Below are 5,991 nucleotides of genomic sequence, written 5' to 3' on the forward strand. Positions count from 1 at the left end.
AGATGTAAACTGCTTTAATTGATGATCCTTAGACGTAAATGCACCAACAAGGTGATAGTACAATTTTGAATTACGCAACCGAATTAGGTGAACAATCTTGAAGATTAGGGTTTGAGAACGATAACATAATAAGAACCTTAATCACGAAGAAAAACATGAATTTTTTTTATGTTTTGAACAAGCAGATAAATTTCTTAGACAAAAATGGTTCTGATTCTATACTCTAACCTCACAAACAAGTTAATCAAGATATATGTGTTGATCATTGCCATAACATTTGCTGTACTATTTTATGCAAATAAGATTTCCTAGGCAACAGCTAGGCAACAACTATAGTAACACAATTGTTGTATGGTGGTTTCTCATTGTAACAATATGTTGGTTTATGCACCTTCTCATCTGCAGGGTGACACGATAGCTATTCTCTCCGATTCGTGACCTGCAATCTTGTCACAGTAAAACGATTTGTGGCTGCCAAGTATTTTCGATGGTGTGTGTATGTGATGGCTGTGTGTATGAAACCATGTAGAATTATCTGTTCTGTATGCGATGGATGTAAATTTCAGATCTGTTCCGTACGTAGATATCATGGTCTTTCTGTATGAAATACGGTGGCGGATCTGTGATACCTGGAGGGCGTGTATCTGGCGGCGGATCTTGTACGCCGCCGGCGCCACATCCTGGACCTGTCCGGCGACAGGTCCTGAGGGGGATCCGCGCCGGATCCTCGAAGCGACCAGCGGCGGAGCAATGGAGTCTGGCGGTTTTGATGTGCGATGAGCGCACATGGATGGCGGGGAAGGACCGATGGGCGGCGGCGGGCGAAGGTGTAATATCCCAAATTTTCAATTTGGAATGTTATACATTAGATCATCATTCATATCATATTTTATTTTGCATTTTGGTTGATCCTAGAAATTCTACGCAACTCAATGACCCACGAAGAGAGTTGGGGATTTCGTTATTTTCATATTTGAGTTTTCTCAAATTTTGAGAATAGGATCATTTGATTTTATTTATTTTATCATCAATTATTTCTATTACAAAAATATGAGAGAGGGAATAAAATGACTTTCCCAAAATAAAGAAATATTGAGGATTTAATAAAAAAATCAAATAAGATTTTATTTCGGAGTTTTTCGGTGTTTTATTTGAATTTAGGAAAAATGTGCATTTTTTAAAATTGCATTTAGGGCCCAAATAAATGTTCACCTTGTGCGCCTTGATTTTAGAAGCTCGTGAAAATTTATTTCGGAATTTTTGGAGTCCGTTTAGTATTTATTTTTATTTTTCTTCCGAGCGGAATAATTAAAAAAAACGAACCGACTTCGGGCCGTACCCGAGCGGGACACCGCCTGGGGGCAGCCTTTAAATAGCGCCGCCCCGAGCCGCCCCAGCCGATCAGCCCCGCCTCGATCCACGCGCGCCGCCGGAGCCGCCGCCGCCGCCGCCGATGATCCCGTCGCCCGAGGTTCGTCGCGCCTCGTTTTCCGTGCCGAAAAAAAGAGAAAAAAAATTCGGTGTTCGGCGTTTTTCTTTTTCTCGGATTAAATCCGCGATTTTTCTGATCGTGATTCCTGATCCGATTTTCGTTTTAGTTTAACTTTTCGCTCGTTTATCGGAATCAGACGATTCAAGCGCCTAGAGTTTCGTCTTGAAACCCTCTATCCATTTAACCAACTAAAACAAGTTTTTGCTACTGTAAAATTTGCCCTAGATCCAGATTACTAGAACGAAGTTGTTTTCTTTTGCCGTTGGATTTTCGTTGCTTCGTTCGATTTGATTCTTTTTGCCAACCGGAGTTCTTAAGTTGAACCTTCTGGTTAGATCTCTTATTTGAGTTTTAACTGTGCATTAGATGAGTGCTTATTGTATGCTTATTTGTTTGTCTGTGATAGAATACCCGGAGTGCGCCGCCTGTTACTTCGAATCGTTAGGTTTCGCGGATCATCAGCAAGGCAAGTAACACTTTGATCATACCTTTTCTACTACCCAGTTTTATTGCATTAGATCAATCCTCACACATTGCATGATTAGGATCTAATTAAACTGTGGGATGGGAAGTAGATGAGGTAGTACCTATTACCTGTTTATTATCAAACCTTTGGGAGGTACTTGTACGTTTGCTTATTATGCCATGCTATGCTAGTAGACGTGGATTGGGTGAGTGAAATCCATGACAGATGTGAGATTGTTAATTAATGGTTTATCTAAGGTGGCAACTTAAACACACATCTGGGTGGATTGAGGCACCTGGGTATTCCAGGACTTGCCTGTTTTCTTTTGGACCGCCACCCAGCCTCAAAGGGATCATGAGACTATTCATACTAGAAACTTCCGTGTGCAGCCACAAGCTATTATGGGCTCTAGCATAGTTGACTAAGTCGTGCGAACTCTTATAGTGGTAGACTAGCAGATGTAGGGGATGTAGGTGGTACGGTCTACCCGATCGTAAGGTGCTAGCGCTTCTGAAAGACTATGTCTCGGTCATCCGTCTTCTCAAACACCATGTAGTGCGAGAAACCAAGCGGAGGCGATCGAGTCTTGTGGGGAAAAGTGCGCAAACCTTTGCAGAGTGTAATAAACTAATCATGGTTAGCCGTGTCCCCGGTTATGGACATCTTGAGTATCTAGTACTTGGATTTTCATGTGAATCTCAACATGTTACTCTAAATTAATTTTGTTGGGTTATGTTTAATGATGATGCTTAATTGGGATTGAGGATGCTGTCAACCATTCTCAATGTTTAACAACCACCATGATAGTAATTAAATTTTATTCCTTTGAAGTAGGGAAAAATTGGCTTTATGCAAAACTGTAACCATAGAGCTTTCCACCAGCCAAATATGCATATAGTATAGCTATTTCATTCCATTACTCTCTATGTGTTACCTTGCCAGCATATTCCATGTGCTGACCCGTTTCGGGCTGCAACGTTAATGTTGCAGACTTTTCAGACGACGATTAAGGAGTTTTTAGGTTGTGGTTCTATACTCAGTGATGCCGTTGGAGTTGATGGACTCACTTATCTTCCAAGCCTTCCTCTGTTATCGTTATTAGATGGCCTTAAGCCATATTTATTGTAATAAGTTCTCTTTTGAGACACTCGATGTAATAAGTGTGTGATTGCTACTCTGCTATAAATCCTCCGAGTACTGTGTGGTGTCAGCATTACTGATCCAGGGATGACACCGGAGCACAAAGATCAGACTGTTTGAGGTCTGGTCGCTATAGAAGGAGGGCACTGTCGGCGTCTGTTCCTCGCTAGAAGAACAGAAGACCTCGCTCGAGGGCACGATACCGTGATCGAGTCCGCACACTGTGCCGTTTTTTTCACTGGTTAATTTTCGCCGGTCTGTGGTCAATGGTTTTTTTTCGTTCATCTCAGTTAATAAGGACGGGAGTTTGTGTGTGTGCGGGACTGCATCGCGGGGTTTTATTTGGTTTTTCGCGGCTGAGAGGGTGGTGGGAAGAAGTACCATAGAAGTACCAAAAAAGACCGGGTGAGGTGGGACAAAAATAAAAACCGGAACGCGACCTACCAACTGAGACATTAGGAGTAGAGATAAGGGAGAAGGTACAGTTACCTCATCAAGTTCTACTTTCCTCCCACTCACTTCTTTCGAGAGAAACTCCTTCTCTAGAAAGGATCCATTCTTAGCAACGAATATCTTGCCTTCGGATCTATGATAGAAGGTGTACCCAACAGTCTCCTTTGGGTATCCTATGAAGACACATTTCTTCGATTTGGGTTCGAGCTTATCAGGTTGAAGCTTTTTCACATAAGCATCACAGCCCCAAACTTTAAGAAATGACAACTTGGGTTTCTTGCCAAACCACGGTTCATATGGTGTCGTCTCAACGGATTTTGATGGTGCCCTATTTAACATGAATGCAGCCGTCTCTAAAGCATAACCACAAAATGACAGCGGTAAATCAGTAAGAGACATCATAGATCGCACCATATCTAATAAAGTGCGGCTACGACATTCGGACACACCATTACGCTGTGGTGTTCCAGGTGGCGTGAGTTGCAAAACTATTCCGCATTGTTTCAAATGAAGACCAAACTCGTAACTCAAATATTCTCATCCATGATCAGATCATAGAAACTTTATTTTCTTGTTACAATGATTTTCCACTTCACTCTAAAATTCTTTGAACTTTTCAAATGTTTCAGACTTATGTTTCATCAAGTAGATATACCCATGTCTGCTCAAATCATCTGTGAAGGTCAGAAAATAATGATACCCGCCACGAGCATCAACACACTCATCAGACCGCATACATCATTATGTATTATTTCCAATAAATCTGTTGCTCGTTCCATTGTTCCGGAGAACGGAGTTTTAGTCATCTTGCCCATGAGGCATGGTTCGCAAGCATCAAGTGATTCATAATCAAGTGATTCCAAAAGCCCATCAGCATGGAGTTTCTTCATGCGCTTTACACCAATATGACCTAAACGGCAGTGCCACAAATAAGTTGCACTATCATTATTGAACTTATATATTTTGGCTTCAATACTATGAATATGTGTATCACTACTATCAAGATTTAGTAAAAATAGGCCACTCATCAAGGGTGCAGGACCATAAAAGATATCACTCAAATAAATAGAACAACCATTATTCTCGGATTTAAATGAATAACCGTCTCGCATCAAACAAGATCCAGATATAATGTTCATGTTTAACGCTGGCACCAAATAACAATTATTCAGGTCTAAAACTAATCCTGAAGGTAGATGTAGAGGTAGCATGCCGACGACGATCACATCAACTTTGGAACCATTTCCCATGCGCATCGTCACCTCGTCCTTAGCCAATCTTCGCTTAATCCGTAGCCCCTGTTTCGAGTTGCAAATATTAGCAACAGAACTAGTATCAAATACCCAGGCTCTACTGCGAGCATTAGTAAGGTACACATCAATAACATGTATATCAAATATACCTTTCACTTTGCCATCCTTATTATCCGCCAAATACTTGGGGCAGTTCCGCTTCCAGTGACTAGTCCCTTTGCAGTAGAAGCACTCAGTCTCAGGCTTAGGTCCAGACTTGGGCTTCTTCACTTGAGTAGCAACTTGCTTGCCGTTCTTCTTGAAGTTCCCCTTCTTCACTTTGCCCTTCTTCTTGAAACTGGTGGTGTTGTTAACCATCAACGCTTGATGCTCCTTCTTGATTTCTACCTCCACAGCCTTTGGCATCGCGAAGAGCTCGGGAATTGTCTTATCCATCCCTTGCATATTATAGTTCATCATGAAGCATTGGTAGCTTGGTGGCAATGATTGAAGAAATCTGTCAATGACACTATCAACCAGAAGATTAACTCCCACCTGAGTCAAGCGATTGTGGTACCTAGACATTCTGAGTATGTGTTCACTGACAGAACTATTCTCCTCCATTTTGCAGCTATAGAATTTATTGGAGACTTCATATCTCTCAATCCGGGCATTTGCTTGAAATATTAGCTTCAACTCTTGGAACATCTCATATGCTCCATGACGTTCAAAATGTCGTCGAAGTCCCGGTTCTAAGCCGTAAAGCATGGCACACTTAACTATCAAGTAGTCATCAGCTTTGCTCTGCCAGGTGTTCATAACATCTGGAGTTGCAACTGCAGCGAGTTTGGCACCCAGCGGTGCTTCCATGACGTAATTCTTCTGTGTAGCAATGAGGATAATCCTCAAGTTATGGACCAAGTACGTGTAGTTGCTACCATCATCTTTCAACTTAGCTTTATCTAGGAATGCATTAAAATTCAATGGAACAACAACACGGGCCATTTATCTACAATAACATAGACATGCAAAATACTATCAGGTACTAAGTTCATGATATTTTAAAGTTCAATTAATCATATTACTTAAGAACTCCCACTTAGATAGACATCCCTCTAATCATCTAAGTGATCACGTGATCCATATCAACTAAACCATGTCCGATCATCACGTGAGATGTATTAGTTTTCAATGGTGAACATCACTAT

This window comes from Triticum urartu, chromosome 1, assembly GCF_003073215.2.
Source record: "Triticum urartu cultivar G1812 chromosome 1, Tu2.1, whole genome shotgun sequence".
Taxonomy (NCBI): Eukaryota; Viridiplantae; Streptophyta; class Magnoliopsida; order Poales; family Poaceae; genus Triticum; species Triticum urartu.